The sequence below is a fragment of the Tachypleus tridentatus genome, chromosome 6 (genome assembly GCF_004210375.1).
Source record: "Tachypleus tridentatus isolate NWPU-2018 chromosome 6, ASM421037v1, whole genome shotgun sequence".
Taxonomy (NCBI): domain Eukaryota; kingdom Metazoa; phylum Arthropoda; class Merostomata; order Xiphosura; family Limulidae; genus Tachypleus; species Tachypleus tridentatus.
In genome coordinates, this window is record NC_134830.1 from 33821493 (window position 1) to 33841337 (window position 19845).

Below are 19845 nucleotides of genomic sequence, written 5' to 3' on the forward strand. Positions count from 1 at the left end.
TACAAGAACTGTTAAGAAGGAAAAATGTTTACGATTCTTTGAAACTTCTCCCTCCTGTTCCTTTATTAAATCAATAAGTTTCTTCTTTCCATTATCGCGATTAACGATCAATAGTATAGGCTACAAATTTTAAATCTTTTACTTTCATAAAACAGTATTTTTTGCTGCCTAACTCTTCCACCAACCTAGCCAATCTTTTAATGATGTGATATTCATAAACGTTATAACAAGTTTTAAAAGTAAAGCTGAGAGAAAAATAACACAAACCTATTTGATTGCCACTTTAAATACTATTCAACTTTGTGAAATAAATCTAGATCGTGAAACCAGTGATCTTCGATCAGTAATTAATTTTCTGCTAGAAAAAAAAATCCTTTGTCATATGATGCGAATGTTTTGTTTTTATTCCTAATCTTCATTACTACTTGCTACATTTAGAGTCATTTTCCATGTTTGTTTTTTGTCTCTTTAGTTCTATCTACTTAACATTTTATTTTTAATCAACCTTCGTATCACAACTTTATCTTACTTTATTAATGCTCAGAATAGTTTCCTCGACATTTCCTTATTTTTCAATTAAAATAAAACTTCTATAACCTCTTTATATCTAACATCCTAGTTTCCTGTCGTATCGCACAATGTTTACAAAAGTTAATTAAAACAGTTCCTTACTGTTATGGTTATTTGTCATGATGTCACACGTCTGTTTCTCATACTCAGCTTTACTTAGAGATGCTAAGATTGGTCCTTTCTTTCGGAAGTTAGATTTTTTTGTTTTTTACTTATCTTTAATATAATTTTTGAGCCAACGTGCTTTCCTAATACCATCTATATTTGTTTCTGTATTTGTTTATTTGTTTCGCAGAGCTATAAAAGGCCATCTTCGCATAACCATTCTTAATTTTTAACTTATAAAATAGAGGAAAGGCAGCTAGTGAACAATTACATGCACCATCAGCTCTTATGCTACTCTTGTCATGACCAAACAGTGGAATTTGACCAATTTGTATGACAAACCAAGGGCCTAAAGTTCCAATTAAATTTTTCATAAACGAAACAGGAAGCACGAATACACTAACCATCGGACGATGCCAGACCCAGTTTATAGGTTCATTGACTGAGATGAAAATCATGGTTATACTGTTTATATGATTATTTGATATTTTCTGTTTAATATTTATAGTTTACTGCATATTTTATACGATGCATTTGTATTGTTTAAAATACTAAACAACATTTCATATGAATCTGGTAATACCCTTATATATTAAAATATTACAGTAGAGCCATTAATTTTCTAAATATTTACATTTTAACACATATGAAAAAAGGGGGCAGGACACTAATCATCATTACACTTGTGTTACTTGTAGAAATGTGATATTTAGTTTATAATCACACATTTCGTTATGCACTTTGTACAAGTGTAAACTTAGCTAACAAGAAAATAGGTCCTTTGTGGGCTTTTTTTTTTTAATTTGTATTAAATATTCATTTAGCAACGCGTTTTGATCCTTGTCCTGATATGTGAAGCTTCATGCTTTGTGAACCGGAAGCACGTATTTCAGTACGTTGGCCGAGATTTGGCAAGAAGTGGAAAACAGCAGGAAGTCTTTAATAGTTTCAGCTCTAAAATACAAATCAAATATTAATGTTTCTAAGAATAATGTTTTGTAAACCCGTAGAAATTAATCGAACACTGTACAGAGGGAGATGGATAATTGGGTAATCACGTAACAAAAATTTATGAACATTAATTTTCCTGTTAGAAATCCTACCTCTACATCCAGCACAAGGAAGCGTTGCTTCCAGCTAAAGCAACCACTTTTAGGGCTAACGCGTGAATACGATTTCAAACCATTTTAATCACCCAGTTTAGTTGAGCGCGTCGGCTACTTAAACAAACAAAAACATATATACGTATATATTCATGCGATTACCCTAGAAACTACGCCCCACGCACTATTGCATAAGATATTTGCTAATATTTAATAAATCTATCATGAACTCTGCACTGTGTTTAGTTTCTTTACAAAATGTTGTGTTTTAGGACTTTGAGCTATATTATCACAAACTTCCACATTCGAGAAGAATCCAGTACTTATATTTTGTCCTGATAAACACCGTAATCATAATTTTCACGTTCATAAAGAAATAACTGGACTGAAAAGGTCGTATTAGAAACAAATGTCATTGCTTTGTTAGTCTTGGATTCAAGTGTTTCCGTAAATTCATCATGAAAAAACAAAGGTAAGTTATGTATGCTTTACAAGCATTTTATATAAAATATTAGGCGATATATTTTGAGAAAATTTTCTTGTTTTTTCTACGTGACTGGGTTAAAAAACGAAAGAAAGAGCGTATATCGTTTCAAGCAAACGACTTGTTTTTATACTATTCAATGCCGGTGGATTCCATATGTTTCACAATAGCGAGTAATATAAAATTACATTTCAACACTCAGTTGTAGAAAAATGGTCAAAACAAATGGACAATAATTACTAGGATTAATTGCAATTTTGATGACATTTTAGATCAGATTATTTTATGTGGCTCATATATAATGGGCACTTTCTAAAATTTGATATATGAACTGTTTAGAAAATTGTTTTTAACGTGTTAGTGCCCACATGACCCCCCGGTTAATCGTGCTCTATTTTATTTTTAAAAGGGTCACTTACTGGCTGGGACACAACAGCTACATATACATTCTTCCTAAAAAAAAAAAAAATTGTAAAATGACTAGTGGGACCCTAGAAAGTATCCGCATAATAGGCTTAGGGGTCAGTGTGTTAACAATGGTATATTTTAGGATTAAGCGGTGGTAAATCAGCCGTAAGAGTGTTAAAAACAGTGTTTTAGTCAATAAAAAAATATTTTAGTCTCATCCATTACTATCATGAATGTATAATTATTGCCTTTTTGAAGACGCAGTCACATGAGATGTTATTTACATGAGATACATCAAAGTAGTGTAGTAAATGTCAGATGGCGTTAATTTAGTAGTATTTATTATGATAAATTAATTTTAATTTTGTATTTTAAATGATGATTTTGGATATTTTTATGTTTTCATTATTGTTATACAAATATATATATATATAATAAAACAATCAGTCAGAATACCCCATTGGTCGTCAATCTTTTCTTAGAAATCTGTTTAGTTTATGTAAGCTTTCCTGAAACCCATTGTATCTTTAAATTTTCTCTGCTTAGAGTTGAAATTTACCGTTATTCTTTTAGTTGCTTAATGTAAACGAAACTAAGAAAGTAAGTCATCAAGAGATAATATATATCAAATTTGTGTGGAGTTTAGTTTAGAAAGTGAAGAAAATACAAATACGTGCACTGTGTTATGTGCCGCTGATTAAAATTAGATTCTTGAACGAATATGTATGTGAATCTCAGTATTCTAAAGAAAAAAAAAACATCATAAGTTGCTAATTCGATCGATTATTTTGTACTACTTCAACACTCTGCAGACTTTTGAATACCGTGAAAACTATCCTGTCTTTATGATTATATACACATATGTATGTTGAAAGTTTCTTTTTTACCAAGGTGGAATTGGAAGAGAATCTGTAACCTAGAAGCCTAATACAGTATTTGTTTTCCCGCACCCTCTGCTACGGACTGCAGTTTCGCCTATTCATTGCTCACCAGCACAGCTTAGGCTATCAAACCAAACAAAGACAGTTAGGTCTCTTTACAATGATGAAGTATTTATGAAGTTTTGAGTGTTTTTTTTTTTTTGCACTTTTCTATACACTAACGTAAATTAACTTAGGGATTTTGTTAAGTGTAAAGCTACAAAATAGGATATCTGTTCTCTGTCCAAAATGGGTATCGAAATCAATTTTTGGCGAAGACATATCGCTGTGCCAGTGGGGGACATTAATTATTTAATATTATACAGTGTTTGTTGTGTTATAGGAAAGCCATATGGGGCTATCTTCAATCTATACCAAGAACAATCGAACCCCTGAGTTTGGCATTGTATATCCATAGACTTATCACGGACAATACTTTACAGCGGACTATCTGTTTAATTATTATATGAATATATATATATTAAGTATTTCATTTTTTTCACTAAATTGAGATGGGTGAAAAAGAAAAATTCATAAAAAAATTTATCAACCCAAATCAGCTGTTTTTACATATATGAAATCTTAAATTAATTTAGACTGATGTATAGTGAAGAAAAACAACTCAAAACAAATGTCCGTTTTGAGCGATATTGCAGTTTTTGAAACTTACAGGTGGGAATAACACTTTTCAGTTAATTAAGTACTGTTTTTATACATCAATTACTTTGTTATTTTGTCATGTCTCTTCTACGACAACAGGTTGTTTGTGCATAACAAGTTATATTGGTGATCAAAGTAACATTGCTTTTCGACCAAAGTCACTTTTAACTTTGAACGGCACAACTGATTTCTGGTGATATGAAGCCTGACAACTAGTGTTAAAGTAAACTGGAGACAAGTAAAATTGGGACGAATGTCATTAAGAGTGGATAACGTGATATATGTTTAAAGACATATCCTTAGAAAATATATTACAGTTATCCGTAAAATTGTTATTTGTCAGAAAAAAGTAAAAGTGTAAATGAACAAAAATGTCTCTGTTAAAATTTCCAAAACAACTAATTAGTGAGAAAAAAAAAACATGTTGATAGGTTTCTGTTATTCAAATTAATAACCGCTGTCTTCAACTGACTGAATATGGTAAAATTAGGTGCTTTCAATACACAGCATTGAGTATCTTCAGTTTGAAGCTGTTTTTATCAGTACATTATGATTTGATTTTCGCTTTTGATTATAAATTAACATTCTTTGCAAAATATACGCTCAAAGTAATTTCTTTGTGTTTAGTTTTTCCATTTTATTTATATATTTATCTTTGTCTATCATATTTACGTGCTTATCTAAGGTAAGTCTGAACACTTATAACGCTAAAAAACAGAGTTTCGATATCCTTTTGTGAAGCACTGTGCATAATACATACAAAAAACAACAACAAATGTATCATGATATTTAGATTCGGGTTTCTAAAAAATGTAAGTTTAAACGACACGTTCATGTTTTAAAGCAAGATTTTAAAGAACTTTTTTGTTATCGTGAGTAAACAAAATGTAAACATATAAAAAAAAGGTTTATTTTAAATTTCGCGCAAAGCTACACAAGATCCACCTGCGCTAACTGTCCTTAATTTAGCAGTTTAAGACTAGAGGGAATGCAACTAGTTACACCGCTCACCGCCAACTCTTGGGCTACTCTTTTACCAATGAATAGTGGGATTATAACGCCCCCACGGCTGAAAGCGCCAGCATGTTTGGTGTGACGGGGATTCGAACCCGCGACCCTCGGATTACGAGTCGAGTGCCATATTCACTATAATAGTAATAATAATAAAAAGGATAAAAAAGAACACTATCCTTAAAGAGGCATTTAACTCGGGTGTATGTTCGATTATTTAATTTGTATAAATGTAATCAATAAACATGCTGATGTTTATTGTGTATAACTCCACCCTTCGAATTTAAGTTCATAAATAATTAAATGAAAATATCGAGAACTGGGATGGAGAAATCAAGATCATCTTACGCTGCCTCAAATAGTGAAATTCCTATAGGGACCAAAACAACAACGAAATTTTTTGTTAAGAGATTCTAACTTTTCATTTGTCAAAACTGTTTTAAAAATATATATATTGTTTACTGTGTGATAATACCCTTCGTGTGATATTTAAAAGTTTCGGGTTCATTGAAAGACGTTCTTCTTTGCCAAAACAAGCAGCTTCGCCACTTAGAGGTAAAAAAAAGGTTTAAAAATCACACACACATATATACATGGCTTTTTGATGTGTTGATGTAGAACACTGGTTGACTCCTTGGTATAACTCTTGATTTCCTAGACGGCGAGCGCGATTTGAATCTTTACGTTACTGTAAAATATTTCCCTCAGTCTAAGCTATGGACACATTAAATGAGTGATAGCTAATTTCCTAGTGTTGACGTTAGGTGGCGAGGTGTTGCGACTAGCTTACACCCTTGTGCAAATTAATTGAAACAAATGGTTATTTTACAATATTTTCAGCATGGTGGCCGATGTAGGCTCGCTGGACCCGCTGATTTCCTTTAATAGTCATGTTTTCACACAGACGACGTCATTAGCTGTGTTTTGCAGTATGGTCAATCTATTTTTGGGATATAGGACGAAATTTTGAGGAATATTACGTCATTCGAAATTACATTAGAAGGGCAAGAAGACCAGTAAAAAAAAAACAACTTCTTACCAACTCAATGAAGAAATAATGGTATCAATGGTGTCTTAAATACAAGAACTGGACGCAAGAACAATGAAGGAAGGTGTTATTCAGTTACGAGACTCATTTCTTCGTACAGGGTCAAAGAAGTCTGCATATTCGCTGATCTCCAGGTGGAACTTCGATAATTTCACATCAGTCAGTTCGTAAAACATCCCTTGAAGAAGATGTTTTGGGGCTTTTTCAGCTACTATGGCGTCGGAGGCTTACATATCGTAGAAAGTAAGATGCGAGGACCACAGTACATCGAAGTTTTGCAGAGAAGAGTCGTTCCAGAATTGAAAAAGAGATTTCCAGATGGATCTGGCATTTTTCAGCAAGATCTGGCTCCGTGCCACACATCGAAACTTGTGAAGAATTTTATGACTACAATGTGAATAAAGGTGTTGGACTGGCCTGGAAACTCTCCGGACTTAAATCCTATTGAAAATATTTGGACGATTTGTAAAGAAAGACTTCGGGAAAAAGACTGTACTACGAAAGAAAAGCTAATTGAGGCCATAATTGAGGTGTGGTACCTCAATCCAAAAATGAGTAAAGATTGCAGTCAACTCGTGGACTCGATGCCAAAGCGGATTAATGATCTTCTGAAAAATAAAGGCGGTCATGTCATGTATTAATTTGTGAGCAATTTTTGGATTCTTAGAAATAAAACGCAAAAAATTGAAAAAAATCGTAATTTTCCGTCTTGTTTCAATTAATTTGCACAAGGGTGTATTTTCCTTCGGTAAATAATTCAGAATTAGGGACAGTAGCAGATAGACTTACAAGCTTTGTCCTAAAATATAAGATACAAATACGTGGTGATGCACATTGAAGCACTGTGAAGCACCTATTTTGTAACAGCGTACGTGACACGAGTCACTATTAGACCTTGTGATCAGTACAAGGACTGTAGGTGATTGAACTGAGCAAACTTCTTAACGTTCTACATTGTCACTTAACATTCTTGGAAACCTGATACTGTGTTATCGGTAGTAGGTACACACGGTAACTTCTGAAATATGAATATAATAGATAGGTGATGAATAAATAAAGATACATTATCGAATGGTAGATAAACACTTGGATTTACACTATATTATATCCTAGATATTATAGCGAGGTAAGACGGTCACCACAGATAGTAATGGGCCCATCCATACTGAGTCTGATAGCACACTGCTACTTAGATTCTATAAGTATCAACATGTGCCACAGCTAGTTAACTAGAATATAGAGGTCAGAGGTCATGAATAAACTTATGTGCCTTAAAATACTAGTGTCGATTAAATTATTTTCTTTGTTCATTTTGAAGTTAAGCGCGAAGCTACATAATGGGCTATCTGTGGTCTGTCCACCACAGGTATCGAAATCCAGTTTCTCGCGTTGTAAGTACGCAGAAATACTGCAGTGCCGCTGTTGGTCACGGCTAAATATAGTAGTTCTGGTATGACACTCCAGTCTATACATGTTCACACCCACACCTACTGTACTTAATAAACTGAAAAATGAAAGATCAATGACAATGTGGACAATTAGTTCAACCATTCAAACCATTGTTGTGTGCAAACTATAAAATAAATCCTTTTTAGTATCGTATTCATAATCCAGGATTTTAAGAAACGTTTAGGAGTGTAGATTAGTAACACATAAATTGTGCACCAGGAGTTTTGTGCTGTTGCATTTCATGCATGTGCTAGAGCTCGCAAAGCCTCGTCGCACTGTCATAGGTGGGTCGAAGATCCATAGAAATCCGCCATATTAAGTAATGAACTCCATTACTTATTCTTTCACCTGGACTTGACATCAAAATGAAGAATAGTTTAGATTTAACTGTACCTTCTTTATTGAGAAGATTGGTGTGAATCTGCGGTCAATACAGAAACTATGCTGCGTACTTACAATAAGATATTTAACACCAATTAAAAATAAATATACAATTTATATTAATAAAAAGGTGGTTCAAAAGAAATATGTCAAGAATGAGTCAATAATACACGTACATTGAGGCGTGGGGTTTAATTTCTTTTTAGTGTTTTTCAAAGGTTCTCGTGTGCGACTTACCCCCGGGATTTGCTGAATCACCAGCTAATCCGAGTTGAGGATGTTTTCAAGTGGTTTTCGAAATTTGTGAGTTCGAACTGTATCTTTCAGTTAAGCTATTGTTTGTACATTTGCTCACTTTGTTTTTTTCCAATACATATCTTTTACAACAAACTATATTGATGACTCCTGAATGTGTTGATGCACGTACTTGATACAGAATAATGTATGAACAATATGAAACAGCATGATCACTGTTAAACATACATCATTTAACTAAAAAGTGATTGTATTTGACTTTTATTTGCATATCACGTGTCTACATCCCTATCTTACTGCCTAGCTGTAAAATATATCAATCTATTTATCTGTATCTTTGGCAGGTGTGGCTTAATGGTTAGTATGTGGAATTACAAACCCGTAGGTTAAAGGTTCACTCACTTGATAAAACACTGAGCATGCATTCATTTCTATCTTTTCAGCTATGGATGTGTTATAAAAATGACAGTCTATCTTGCTATTGGGTAAAGAAAGTCTGAATATATAGTAGGTACACTGACTGATTGTCCTTCCTCTGTTAACAGTTTTAAATTTTGGTTGTTCTTCCTGAATGTTATGTCTGATCTGATTGCTTAGTTCATGTGTCACTGTGTCACATAAGGTGGCGTTTAGGTTGGAAATAGCAGACATCTATCTAGCTATTTGAATGGAAATCGGAAACATTTGTTATGAAATTTGGGACCTAGTTACCTGTTCTGTAAATATTATTTTTCTTTGAGATAACTGGAAAACCACTGGAAATAATGTGAAACATTATACAATTTTGTGAATTAAGTGAATTTGAAAGAGGAGAGATTATACTGTGCTAAGAGTACTTGTTTTTCGTTTGTTTAATCGTCTTTCATTACAAATAACGGTAGCGACATCTTGGAATAGCCAATCCAAAATCCAGTTCTTAACTCAATTTTACCCTTGAAATTAACATGCATGAATACTTCACGATAATATGCTGTTGATTAATATTAGTATGAAATTTTAAATCAAGAGCAGTTCTACGTTTGGTTAAAGCAGAGTTACTAAGACTGTCTGTCTAAGAACAGTGTTACATGATATATATATATATTAGGACATTTCGTATACTTTTGACCCAGAGGTATATATTTCATCTATCTAAGTAACTTCAAAAGGAATCAGTAATACATCTAAGCTCTCTGAAATTTTGTTAGCAAACTTAAACTGACAGAAATATTTTAATGTACATAATACATACTGACGCATCGAAAGAGGGCCAGAAACAGATCAATAAATTATAACAATAGTTATTGTTATAGCTTGACTGATGTTTTGTTCAAACAGAATGTTTTCGCGAAGAAATATTTAAATTTGCTAGCAATAACCTTAAGTCGGAAAGTCTAATAAAAAGAAACTTGTTTATTTTGGTTTTGTTTTAGCGCAAAGTTACACGTTATTCTATCTGTGTTCTGTTCACCGCAAAGAATCGAGCACATAATTTTAGCGTTGTTAGTCCGTAAACTTACCGCTTACCCAAGTGGGAAACTATTAAAAAGAAACTTGTATCTTTTCACAAGGTCTACGGATTTACAATGTCAAAATCGGGGGCTCGATTTCTCTCGGTGAACTCAGCGGATAGCCCGATGTGGCTTTGCTATAAGAAAAATACAAACTATAAAAATTTACTCAAGCGCTGTTTTAAGATAGAAATTCATTTAAATAAATAAAGTTAACTTTTAATTACTTCAATAAAAAATGCTTTGCTATCTTTAATTAAATTAATTTATTTTCCGATATTTCAACTTTTATATCACCGGCAGGACTAAACCCTATTTACGTCACTTGGTGTTGCAGAAATTCTTGAACTTTTGAAAAATAATTGTTCAGTTTGTTTTCAACGTGAATATGCACTCAAAATTACGTTATTTTCATTAAGTACAAAATAAATCCCGTTGCACAAAATGACAGAAACTTTCTTTAATGCCAGAGGTTAAGTAAAATCACAAATTTTATCAATACATCATGATAAATCTACCTAGTTAATTGTATTTGCCATAAAGGCTAGTTATAAAATGTTGTTTTCCACAAAGAAGTTTAGAACTTTTAATTATTTGTTTAAAGTACAATTTATTGAATCTTTATCGTTTGTTCTAGCGGTGCACAAAGTTTAGATTAAGCCTCGAATTCGTTCTTTGAAGTTCGGTGGTTTTAATGCACATTAACTGAAATTATGTTAATGCTTGTATACAACATGTACGTGAAGATAAAATATAAAGTCCGATTTCCTATCAAATTATGGTTTTGACAGTTTTATAGATTCGTTCACCGCTTATATATACAATTTTGAATATTCAACATAACGTGCGTATTTATTTATTTGACTGTTAGAAATATTGAATGAAAAAAACAAACATTGATTTATTTGATCTAAAATTCTTAGAAGGTGACGGATATGGCCTTAGAGCCAGTGGCGTTAGTATGTTCCTCAGTCCTCGCAATACATAGACTTACCGCTATCTCACCGGGTAGCACTTAGAAGGGAAGAATATTTAGAACTAAACGTTCTAAATAATAAATAGTTCTAAATAAACTAAACTGGCCCGGCATGATCAGGTGGTTAAAGCACTCGTAATTCAAGGTCGTGGGTTCGAATCCCCGTCACGTTAAAGATGCTAGCCCTTTCAGCCGTAGGGGCGATATTATGTGACGGTCAATCCCACTATTCGTTGGTAAAAAGAGTAGCCCAAGAGTTGGCGGTGGGTGGTAATGACTAGCTGCCTTCCCTCTAGTCTCACACTGCTAAATTAGGGACGGCTAGCGTAGATAGCCCTCGTATAGCTTTGCGCGAAATTCAAATCAAACCAAAATACTAAACGTAATTATTTTATTGAGTATTAATTTAGCTTTCTTGTTTTAATAGTAACTGCATACCTAATGCTGAATATTTGAAGCCATGTTACATATTTACAAAGTTTCATAGCTCAAGTAAAAACTTAAACTACTGTAAAATATCTAACGAAAAAATCCTCCAATAACAAGTTTGTCTGGCGCTTAACATCGTTTATTATGACACAGATTATACAAGTTGGCAGAGTCAAACACGTGAAACTTGACCTAAGAACACGTGTACATATGTTAGTAATCTGGATGATGTTAGCCTGATTTACGTAACACCACACACACTTTGGATGAGTGAGGCATGTTGTCTGAAAAATGACGTTTTTTACAAACGTTATCAACAGGATACGTTGGGAGTCAGAATAATTGAGATGTGAAGTGAATTAATGCCTATAATTCAGCTTTAGTATGTGACCACTCAAGGTGAAACATAAATATAATTTAAAGCAAAGTTTATTCAACAGATAGCATTAGTTCATTAATTTCCAGGGTATTACAATCATATTTACTTTGTTCTAGAAACACTCCTTTGGAAAATTATATTTATGGAAATACAGGCTGTTCCGTAATATTGCATAAAATAATACAATATCAAGTTTTTGTTTATTTGTTTTTGAATTTCGCGCAAAGCCATACGGTGATTATCTGCACTAGCCGTCCCTAATTTAGCAATGTAAGACTAGAGGTATGGTAGCTAGTCATTATCATCCATCACCAACTCTTCGGCTACCCTTTTACCAAAGAATAGTGCGATTGACCGCCACATTATAACGCCCCCATGGCTGAAAGGGCAAGCATGTTTGATGTGATGGGGATTCGAACCCGCGACCCTTTGTGAGCGAGTTGAGCGCTATAATCGTATGACCATGTCGGGTTCATGGAGGATAGTGATAGAAAATTTTGAAAATTGAGGCATCTAATGATTAAAAAAAAAAAGTTTGTTTTTGTTAAAAAAATGTTTAAAATGGACAAGGATTGTGTTGAAGATCTGTTTGTAATTAAGCACAAAGTTACACAGTAGGCTATCTGTGCTCTGCCCACCACGGGTATAGAAACTTGGATTCTAGCTTTTGTAAGTCCGCAGACATGCTGCTGTGCTACTAGAGCTATTTAAGTATTTTATCGTATAGGTTATGTATATATACATAGGCCTGTCATGGCCAGGTGGATTAAAGCGTTCGACTCGTAATCTGAGGGTCGCGAGTTTGAATCCCCGTCGCACCAAACATGCTCACCCTTTCATCCGTGGGGGCGTTATAATGTGACGGTCAATTACACTATTCGTTGGTAAAAGAGTAGCCCAAAAGTTGGCGGTGGGTGGTGATGACTAGGTGCCTTCCCTCTAGTCATACACTGTTAAATTAAGGACAGCTAGCGCAGATAGCCCTCGAGTAGCTTTGCGCGAAATTCAAAACAAATCAAAACCAAACCATATGTCTTAGAACATTTGCTCTTTTTTATTTACATCATTGACATAGATGAAAAAATAGTCGATGAATTAATTCATTTTTCAGATGAAATTTAATTATGATAAATGCAATATACTGCATGTGGAATATCTAAATTTGAATTATAAGTATAATTTGGATGTGAATAATCTTAACAGTGTTAAAAAGGAAAGGAATCTTGATACAATGGTTGATCAGTCTCTAGAAGCTATTCAAGCAATGTGTTTGTTGCCAGTGGAAGGGCAAATAAGATTTTAAGTTGTATCTGCAGAAGTACTGAATGCAAGACTAAATAGGTTATGATTTAATTGTATAGGTCAGTGGTTAGGGCTCGTTTGGATTATTGTTTTCAACCTTGAGCTCCTTACTTTAGGAAAGACATTGAATTGTGGGAAATAGTTCAGAGGAGGGTTGCTAGGATGAAGAGGTTGTCACACTAGGAAAGATTGAAATTTCTCATATTGTTTTCTCTTGAAAAAAGAGAATAGTTAATGGGAATCTCTTTAAAGTGTTTTAAGTTTTAAAGAGAACTGATAGTGTTGATTCATCATCTTTTGCATACTTAATAGTGAAAATAGTAGGCCTAGGGGGATACAAGAAAGTTTGTTTTTCTAACAGGGTGTCTGGCCTTGGAATGGGCTGCTTTCAGATATTACAGAGGCAGTAATTTAAATAAGTTTTAAAAGTTTGATAAGAATATGAATGATATGGACTGTCTTTTAAGTTTTTAAAGTTAATTCAGTTTAGAGTAGATCAATAGGTCCCATTTTGTCCAAAAACGTTATGTTATGTTGAATGTAAGACATTATTAAAATATGTTTTATAATACCCCAAAACAAATTTTCAGTGAGGTATCGATAATACTGATTATACTGTTAATTTCGAAGCTTTGGACATTTGATTGTGTTTCGTCATGAGATTAATTTACGAAATTGATCCTAGAGGACGGTAAGAAACTTTTAAGAAAGGCGATTTGTGTTGAGAAAGAGATTTGTTTGTTTGTTTCTTTGGAATTTCGCACAAAGCTACTCGAGGGCTATCTGTGCCAGCCGTCCCTAATTTAGCAGTGTAAGACTAGAGGAAAGGCAGTTAGTCATCACCACCCACCTCCAACTCTTGGGCTACTCTTTTATCAACGAAAAGTGGGATTGACCGTCACATTATAACGCCCCCACGGCTGAAAGGGCGAGCATGTTTGACGTGATGGGGATGCAAACCTGCGACCCTCAGAGTACGAAGCGCACGCCTTAACTCGCTAGGCCATGCCAGACCTTGAGAAAGAGAGCAGAAAATATTAATACAATTAAATTAATAAATTAAGTTTTTAGTAAAGTACAGTAGTGTGAATGCTGGAAATATGGAAGAAACTATTAACATTTAAGTGAGCAAGTTGTAATATATTATTTCAAAATAAATATTTTAAAAGTTTATGACGTAAGTAAATTTTAATTTTTATCACTGTGGTGTCACTGTCAGTGTGTTTGTGTTGACTGTCACGATATTCATGTTTATTGGTAAAAGTAATAGTATTAGTACTGGTGTGGAGGTTGTAATTATTTTTAGTCTTAAACTGAACAAAATGGGGAGGTTAGATCATAAGAAATATATGCAATTTACGTTTTAAGATGGTGTAATTTGATTGGAGTTAAATTTAAGCCAGGCGAACTTACAAGTTATAGTTTCAGGAAGATGCTCAAAATTGCAACAAAGATATAGTTTGTAATTCTGTCGTAAACTTTGATTTTTGTGTTTAATTTTTGACAATTTATATAAGGGCACTACGTCCTCTTTGAAAGTTGTCCCTGAAGCAGCATGAGAAAACACATAGGTGAGAATTTGTATATTGAGAAAGAAACAGTTTAAAAGTTGTGCTTCTAGTTCGAACTTTGTAACTGTAAGGGAACTATAGCCTTTAGAATATTCTGAGGCTTTAAACTTATTAAAGTTTAAACCTAAATATAAAATAATAAATACGTTTAATCGTGTGAGATATAAAATCATCCTATTAATTATAAGCTTATAACTGATAGTCTTACAATTTTACATCAATGATGTGTTTTTGAAAATCTGGACGACACTTTACAAGGTAGTTTAATAAAGATTACAATTTTATTGGATAGCAGTCACACTTTTATCTGGGGAAAATCTTGTTTTATTAATGTGTTTAAATTTGTTGATTAGGTTGCAAAGGTAAGAGTGGATTTAGTGTATTTTGATTTTCGTAAATCATTTGATAAGGAGTCTTTTAAAACTTAAAGACTTGTTCAAAACATATGTCTTTAGGTGTGGAGGGAAAGTTGGTTCATTGGATGTAAAAGTAACTGAATAGAAGAAAGTAGAATGTGGTTATAAATGGAGTTAGTCAAATTGGGTAAATGGTAGAAGTGGGGTACCTCAAGGATCAGTGTTAGGATCTTTGCTCTTTTTTTGATTTACATTAAGGAGTGTACGATAAATTGGCTATAAGGAGGTTATAAAAGGATATAGATAATGTAGTGAGTTGGGTGGATGAATAGCATATGGCTTATGCTTTTAATAAATGAAAGTAATGCATGTGGGTTATCACAATTTCAATTGTAAGTATAATTTGGATGGGAATAATCTTAATTGTTATGAAGGAAGGGGATCTTGATGTAGTGGTTGGTCAGTCTCTAAAGCTATCCAAGCAATGTGTTTGTTGCTTGTGGTAGGGAAAGTAAAATTTTAGGTTGTATCTACAGAAATACTGAATGTAAATCTAAAGAGGTTATGATTTAATTGTATAGGTCAGTGGTTAGGGTTCATTTGGATCATTGTGTTCAACTTTGAGCTACTTACCTTAGGAAAGACATTGAATTGTTGGAAAGGGTTCAGAGGAGGGTTACTAGAATGGTGCTTGGAATGAAGAGGTTGTCATACTAGGAAAGGCTGAAATCTCTTCTTTGTTCAAGAGTTAAGAGAGATCTTATTGAGGTGTTTGAAATTTTAAAGGAAATTTATAGTATTGATTCAGTATCTTTTTTTCATGCTTAACAGTGAAAATAGTAGGACTATGGGACACAAGTATAAACTTTGGCAGTTTTTGATAAATGAAAATATCAGCACTTTTCCTGAAACCTGGGCATTAGAAGATATTAGTATTTGATCTGAATTGTGTAAATATCTAATGTATATAGAACGATTGAGGGACTAGAATTAGATATAGAACCAGTGCCAAATGAGGTGTTTTCCAATGTTTTAAGGGAGATCTGTATTGGATATGGTCTATTCATATTTAGATCTTCTTTTCATGCTTCTAAGGGTTTCTATTTGTTGTGGTCTATCATTCCTGGTAATAAGTTTTTTTTATATGTTCTCCTATAAATTATATCTTTTTTGTTTATTTTTTGTTTATCTTTTTCCATTTCTGGTTAATTGGTACAGTTTGTTTTTCTTAGTGTATAGGTGTATGTTTGTGTGTATGTATATCCTCCAAAAAAACAAAATATTCTCTTTTACTGAGTGTGTTAACGTAAAATTAAATTAATTTTACATAAAACAAGAATTTGTTCTGTATTTATAAGACTTGTAAACTTAAATGAAACTTTTTACCAACACATTAAATTTGTAAAATACTGTTTAGTTTCAGCTTAAAGAAATTCATATTTTCAGTTTAGTTTGTGTATTTTTATAATGTGAAATGCACAGAATATTATTGTGTATTGAAAAATTCTATGTTTTTAAAATTCAAAATGTTTAAAAATGTTGATCAAAAAGTTCTATAATTGTGTTCTCAGCTTATGAAGAAGCTGCTTTAAGTGATTCCTTCAGTAGAAAATCCTATGTTGAACATTTCAACTGTAAATATGTTTGAGATCTAGTTAAGTAGATCTGAACTTTGACTTTAAATATGCATATTAATTTCTTTTGAAATAAGGTTTTTATTGCTCTTTTATGTATATAATAATGTTAAGGATATTTCTGTCTCATTAGTTTTAAACTGTTAAACCTTTTGCTTATTATTACACCATGTAACTCAAATTTTTTCCTTGGATGTAAATGTTATTTCTTAATTGCTTATGTTGTAAAAGTACAGAAAATGGCCATTATTCCCTTCAAACTTTGCTTTTGTGACCTGGATAATGAAATTTAGAAATTAACCTATTTTCTATCTAAAAATTTGCACATTTTCATTTACATAAGGTCTGAATAAAACAACATATGAATCAAGATTTACATATTTATATTAAAGTTTTACAAAAACAAACAAAAATGTTTAGAAGTGAGTAGTTTTTTTGAGATTTGTGACTGTAATGTAAATCACTTTCACGTATCAGCCCTCAAATCATCATTTTTGTTATAAACTTCTTGGTAGCGGCATTCAAAGTCCAGTATATCTTGGTGGAAGTGCTCGCATTGCTCCTCTGAGTATGCTCCCATATTCTCCTTGAATTTATCAAGATGAGTGTCAAGGATATGGACTTTCAGGGACATCCTGCAGCCTATTTTACTGTAGTTTTTAACCAGAACCTCAACTAGTTTCACACAATTTTTGGCCTTGTGATTGCCCAAGAATCCCTGAACCACTACAACAAAGCCGCCCCAAGCTCTTTTTCTCCTTCCTACTGAGCTTCTTGGGGAATTCTATGCACTCCAGGATCTTTTTTATTTGTGGTACAACAAATACACCAGCTTTGACCTTTGTCTCAGACAGCTTAGGGAAGAAGTCTTGAAGGTACTTAAAGGCTGCAGACTCCTTATCAAGAGCTGTGACAAATTTTGTCATAAGACCCAATTTTATGTACAGTGGTGGGAACAACACCTTTGGAGGTCCACCAGTGGCTCACTCTTGACATTGTGCCTCCCCACAGAGAACTCAGTTCGTTGTGGCCAGTGCATCCTGTTGTTGTGAGCTGCAGTGCCCTTGCTGTCCCAAAGGCAGAGATAACAGGGAAAATTGGTAAAGTGTCCTTAGAGACCCATCAGGAATGCCACCGTTTTGAAGTATCTGATGACCTCCCAGTCATACTCATCATACTTCAAGACTTCTAGCAAGGTCTTGATTCTGTTGTATTTCTTGTTGAGGTGCACTGAAAGATATTTAAATTTTAAAAGTTCTAAAATTTGTATATTATAAAATCTTACTTTTGAAGCAAGCAAAAATTGTCTGTCTTACCTTCTAGAGTTTTTGTTTTTTTTGCAGTGCTCGCAGGTAAAAAGAGGTGCCCAGGGTTTGTCTTGATCCCCGACAGGCATGCCGAAATATGCCTTGTAGGCTTCACACATTTTAGCAGATGCTGTCACAGAGTACTTTTTTGCTCTTGTCTTGATAAATTGGCCACATACATAGCAGAATGCATCTGGAGAATGCTTGCAGCTTCTTGATGCCATCTCTGATAAAATCAGATAGGTTTATGTGTTCACTTAGGCAGTTAGAACTAAATTGAAGTGGTGAGCCCCTGTAGTATATATTACTATGAAAAGTTCTAGAAAATTCTGAAAGGTTCTAGAAAGTTCTTAAAAATTCTTGTAAGTTCAAGAAAATTCCCCTATTAGCTACTCAGCACTGAATCTACCTGGAATGTTCCAGAAAATGGGTAAATTTGAAAATTTCATTACCCAGGTCATAATAGCAAAGTTTGAAGAGAAAAATAGGTCTTTTTAATTTACTTTAGGCATAAGCAATTGGGAAATAACACTTTCTGCTCAGGAACAAGAAAAAGTAAAAATTTTTGTAACATTGTGTTATTACTTTGAATTTTTCATTAATTTTTTTCTGCGAAGTATGACTGAAAATATTTAAGATTTAAAACAAATATTTCCTGAACTAAACTATAAATTAAGTAACAACATCTTGGTGTTATATTGTTGCTTACTTTGTAACTTATTGTAGAAAAGTTTGTTTTACATTGATCTTGAAATAAGTTTGGTGATGGATACGATCCAAACCTTACCTCAGTATACATGTTTTATCCAAATTCAAATTGAAAAATGAAACTTTGGTATTACAAAATAAAAGGATAAAAAACCTGTTATATAACTTATATGTATTAAGCTTGATAGAATGCTTTATTATTATTTATTAAATTATTAACTGAAGTAATATTTTTCCAAATGTCAACATAGTTATAAAAACAGTAGTTTTAGTTTAATTTAGGCATATATATATATATATATACATACATACACACCATATATATGGTAATCTATGCATATCATTATCAACTTTGAATAAAATCTAATTTGCCTAGCACTGATGAATGTTCATGACAAGTGTACAAGTATAATTTTATTTTGATAGCTGTCAGATGCAAGCTTGAAGGTCATAGAGTTACATGTAGTCATGATTAAGTGTTTATTCTAGTCAAATGGCAAAATCCCACTCATTTTGTACAAATAGATATTAGTTAAGTATTTGAATGCAACTTTCAAAAGGTGGGACATTTTTTTTTAACATGTGCCCTTTTGTAATATGGATGAGAAATGTTAACATGATTTATACTACTTATAAGGACCTTTAATATTCTGTTTCCTTGTTTACAGGAAAAACTTAATTTTTTATTTGTTTATGCTTCTGAAAAGTTTGAGTTTAATGTTTTTTTTGTCTTAGGCAATATAGTGCTGTGGTCTATAAATTTGGTTTTTATTGTGACATAAATGTTATTAAGCCTTTTTTTTATTTTAACATGTATGTGCTTATGCAGTACATTGTTATATTTTTTATCTTTCCACCTGATGTTTGTTTTGATGGTAAAGCTATTATGTTTTATTGTCTTTGTGTGAAATATACTTTTAGATTATTATATCTTCCTTTAAAATTTTTGTGTTTTGTTTTATTCTGTTATTTTGGTTGAATCACTTTGTATCTACATAATGTTCTGTTTGTCTTATCTAGTCTCATACATTTGTGTGGATATGTCAGTTTATATCAGAATGTCTTTGTTTTTTAGTATTTTAAATTGATACTAGCATTATAGTTGCACTAGTCTATTACTAATACTCTTTTTCTTTCCTTATAATTTACTTTGTAGTCTTTTTATTTTACTTTAGGTACATCACTGTATAAGAGATGTACTTTTTATGGCTTATTGTTTGTATTATTTTTTGAATGTAGTATTTTAATCTAATCTTTCATGCATTTTGATTTTGTTTATTTTTATTTTTGTGTTGTTAT

General features: G+C 32.7%; 1 protein-coding gene across 14 annotated transcripts in view; it reads left to right on the plus strand.

The window, feature by feature from the left end:
- Nucleotides 1-1510: 1510 nt before the first annotated feature.
- The window catches only part of LOC143252215 (uncharacterized), a 48677-nt gene continuing 30342 nt past the window's right edge, over nt 1511-19845 (plus strand). For 4 of the 14 annotated variants that reach the window (XR_013028886.1, XR_013028884.1, XM_076504001.1 and 1 more), the window contains exon 1: nt 14174-14541. The gene's annotated coding sequence lies outside the window, so the exon portion shown is untranslated. Of the gene's footprint in view, nt 2251-14049; nt 14148-14173; nt 14542-19845 lie in introns of those variants that run through there. The other 10 variants (XR_013028885.1, XM_076504002.1, XM_076504006.1 and 7 more) reach the window with 7 other exon arrangements.